Genomic DNA, 4,608 nt, shown 5'->3' on the forward strand with positions numbered 1-4,608 from the left:
CTCACCACTCTCCCATCGCCACCAACCTCCGCCTCAAAACCACGATCCGGTCCGCCTCACCACTCTCATCTTCACCCCCCTCTACAACATCTCCACCGGCCTCCTTTTCTGCACCCCCATGCCCGTTCAATCCATGAAATCCATAGCCGCTGTCGCCATCTCCGAATCCCCTCTGTTAATAATGTTAATAATGTTAATAACTATACCTATAATTTAATAACTATATTGATCTGTAATTGATCTGTAGATAGCCTAGCAGATAGTTGTTGCACAGCTAGACACCTTCTTTACACAGCTAGACACCTTCTTTACACCTTCTTTTCCTTTTGCTTTCATTTGTATATTTCCTTTGTTCATCATTTTGTCTTGTAAAACATCTCCTATATAATGGAGGTTCCATTTGGTTGCAATAGATATACAAAACACAGAGCTAATATTTGCTCTCTCAATCTCCCTCAATTTCTTATATGGTATCAGAGCGCAGGTTTTCTGCCTAGCCTCTTCTTCCAACATATTTTTCTGCAGATTGCATTTCATCTGTATCCTTTTTTTTCGTCCATCTCTGAAATACAGTTTTCACCACATTAGAGCCTTCGTCTCCTCCGGACGATTCCAACGCCACCAATTTCAGTCCAATCCGACGTCACACGCGCTCTCACGCGCCACTTTTGTGAACGGCGTGTCGCCTGCCTCCGCCTTCCACCTCACACGCGCTCCACGCGTCCTCCACACTGTCCCGTGCTAACGTGCACCGCGCACTACCTTGCTAACGTGCGCCGCGTGTTTCTGACGTCAGCACACGTCAGCCTCTCTGCTACCGTGCACTCCCTGGCCTGTCGTGCTAACGTGCACCGCGCACTACCTTGCTAACGTGCGCCGCGTGTTTCTGACGTCAGCACACGTCAGCCTCACTGCTATCGTGCACTGCCTGGCCTGTTTTGCTAACGTGCGCCGCGCCCTTCTTGCTAACGTGCGCCGCGCCCTTTGCCTCTCATTTCTGTGCCTCTGTGGTCATATTTTGGGTCGTTTTACTCCTTTTCCCACTAATTTCGGCCTTCTGAATTCACTGGTAACCTCGGTTTTTTCAAATTCTACCTCCATTGTGCTATTTTTCCCTCATGGATCGCCCGGATTCCTCTAATCACCCTATTTCCGTTATTCTTGACGGGACTAATTATGTCCTTTGGGCACAAGCCATGTCTGGCTTCCTCAAAGGCAAGAAACTTTGGCGTATCATTACTGGGGATGTATGCAAACCAGTCCCAGCAACCACGGAATCCGCTGCCACGGACTCCGCTGCCAAATATATCGACCGACTAGAAGATTGGGATAGTAAAAACTATCAGATCATCACCTGGCTTCGCAATACTTCTATTACATCCATCAGCCTTCAGTTTGGCAGGTTCCAACTTGAGTCTGCTTCCTCTCCAGCCAAGGCCATCTGGGATTTTTTGCAAGAACGCTATCAGACTACCAGTCTTGCTCACCAATATCAACTTCTGAGTCATCTTCACCGTATGCGCCAAGAAAACACTCAGACCATTAATGATTTCCTCTCCCAAATGTATTATGTTTGGGATCAACTCGCTCTTTCTGAGCCTCCATGGCCTCATACTGAGGATGCTGCCTTGTTTACTACCTACCGTGACCAACAGCGCTTGGTTCAGTTTCTCATGGCTCTCACTCCTCGTTTTGAGTCCGTCCGCGCATCTCTCCTACATCGCACTCTGTAGACGCGCCCCGGTGGGCCTCATGCTACAGTTCGGACTCGATTTGTGTCACGGTTCTTAATCTGAACCAAAGAGTCCAAATCTGGCAAATCGTTTTGAGAAACAGATTTTTGAAAAAGTAGTGTCAAACATGGACTGCTTTGCCAGATACAGAGTCGCCACCTAAATATTTTAAAATGGGGGAATTTAGGAAACCCTGACTCGGTGCCGAAGGCCACATGTCCGTCATCACCGGAGTTGTCTCGGCTCGGGAGCTTGGGTACGATCGGGGAAGGTCAGCTATGAGCACCCCCTTTCGCCCGGTCCGAAGACCGGCCTCTACTAACCGTGATATCCGATTTTGAAAACGTTATGTGTTCTTATTCCTTTTATTAGCCTAGAATTACTATGTTATGCGCACAGCAAACAAGTATAGACTAGATTGCCTAATTTGGGAATAAACATTGCATATCCGTTTGTTTTGAAAATGCTTTGAAATTCGCTACTTGCAAGTAGGCTAAAACACGGATTTCAATGAGTTTTTCCAACTCAAACAATCTAACCTCCACCCACAGGCATTCAAGCAGTTTATAACACATAAGCATCTAGCCACATGTTAAGCATGCTGTCATGGCAACATTCACACTCATGCGATATGCTAAAGCGGAAATACTTACATCGTACTCCGTGCCAAAACAAAGAACTCGTTAGCAAACATGCAAGATCCAAGTCCATGTTGAGTGTCTAATGCATCGCATACAAAATGTTGCTAGAATAGGCTCGGCTATCCTAAACATGTCATGTGAAAATGCACAATTATCACATATTCAATTTTTGATTTGAAGTACGAATGCAGTTAGCGTGATGTACCGAGCCTAATGCATGTAATACAAAATGCATGAATGCACGCATACATAGCATAAGGTATGCTGAATTTAAACATGCCCTAATCTACCATCATAAGCAGGTAAATAAAAGGGAAGAAAGACGTGAGGTTGGAAGACATACACACACTCACGCACACTTATTACAGATTTTTCCTCACTCGGAGGGACCGAATAAATATTACAAATTAATTAACTACGCAAGCTAATTAAATATTACAAATTAATTAATTAATTAACAAATTAACTAATCTAGGAAAACAGGTAAACCGCCTCGGGAAGCGCGCCGCCATGCGTAGGCTGCCTCTGTTTTCTTTCCTCTGCTCCTCTGAAGGCTACCAAAACCTCAGGACTGCTTCCTTGGACACTGAGGAGTGCCACCGGCTGAGTAGAATCGCCACCGGCAGTGTAGTATGGCCATCGGCACAAAATAGGGTCTGTCGGCAGAGAAAATTGTGCCGGTCGGCACATTACACTGCCGGTCGGCAGAGTATTCCTGCAGAACCTGCAACTCACAGCAACAGAGGGCAAAACAAGGCATGACAGCACAATTCAAGGCATGTATGCACCAAACATGTCTCTTATCATTGTAATGACTAAAAGGGACATGTGCCTCGGTTCTCGGGCCACCAATCACGCATTTCCATGCATGATGGCCCAAGGAACCAAGCATGCAACTTTGGTTTCAAATGCATGCAAACCAATCAAACAAATTAGGCCCAATTCCTATCACCAATTCAAGGAACAAGGCATGCGTGCAAGATGCAATGCAACCTAGGCATACAAGCTAAGGATGCAACATGGCATGGCAAAACACTTATGCAAGCATACAAGCATGCATATGGCAATACAAATGAGTGCAAAGATGGACTTAAACGTGAATTAGGCGACTCTAAAATAGGCCTAAAACAGTAGCCAAAAGTGCTAAAGAGTGAGAGCTAAATGGCATGCACACACACATGCACATAAGGACCAACACTTAAGCATGAATCAAACAACATTCAAGCACACTTGAAAGGAGGGATCATGGACTAATTAGCATGCAACATGAGCCCTAAAATCATGTTATAAAATGATGCCAAATCAAGTTATAAATCAAGCCAAAACATGCAAAGAGTAGTCCAAGTGTTCAAGGCAAATCAATAATGCATTGAACTACACTTATCATGACCAAACATGGCATGCATTAAACAACTAAAAACAGATTTTTAGCATGTTAAAACAAGGCCAAAGGACTCCTTAGATGGCATCTAAGTGGCCCAAATACAAAGGCATACACCATGGCCAAAACATGGAGCATTGCAACACATGCTTTCAAAGCATTAAAGAGACATGCAAGGCAATCCAACAAGCATGGAAATGGGACTGAAATAGCATGTAGGATGATTCCAAATCATCAAAACAATGCAAAGATGGCATACTACACATGCACATACTCAAGGCCAACAAGCCTAAATACAAAAGAGCTATATAATGCATGCTAAAATCAACCCAAATACTTATGGACAGACCTAGAACATGGCAAAATAAGCACATAATCTTCACAAGACTAAGCCTAAAACATGCTCCAACAAAGGCTAACAACCTAAGGCACATTAAGGCATAAACAAGGCATTACATGGCAACTATGCTAAACATGCATGGAGTTCCAAAACCAACTCGAAATCATGTTATACCATGGATATATAAGCATGAAAAACAAACCAAACATGCTCAACACACACTCAAGCATAGGCTTCCTTAAGAGGCCAAAATATGCCCTTTTCAAGGACAACAAGGAGAGGGGATGGCCCTCTCCTTCTTGGGACTTCAAAGGGTCATCTTCACCACTGAAATCCCCCAAGATTTCAGTGGTGAAGAGACCTCAACACCAAAATCCCGGAGCTAGCACAAAATGGCTCAAAATGAGGCCTTTTGAGGCCTAAGGGTGGTCAACACCCCTCAAACAACAAAACACTCTTAATAAACAATAAAGAGGGCTTAAAAATAGAACTTTTTTATTTTATACAATAATC

This window comes from Camellia sinensis, chromosome 7, assembly GCF_055761805.1.
Source record: "Camellia sinensis isolate YWXY chromosome 7, ASM5576180v1, whole genome shotgun sequence".
NCBI lineage: Eukaryota > Viridiplantae > Streptophyta > Magnoliopsida > Ericales > Theaceae > Camellia > Camellia sinensis.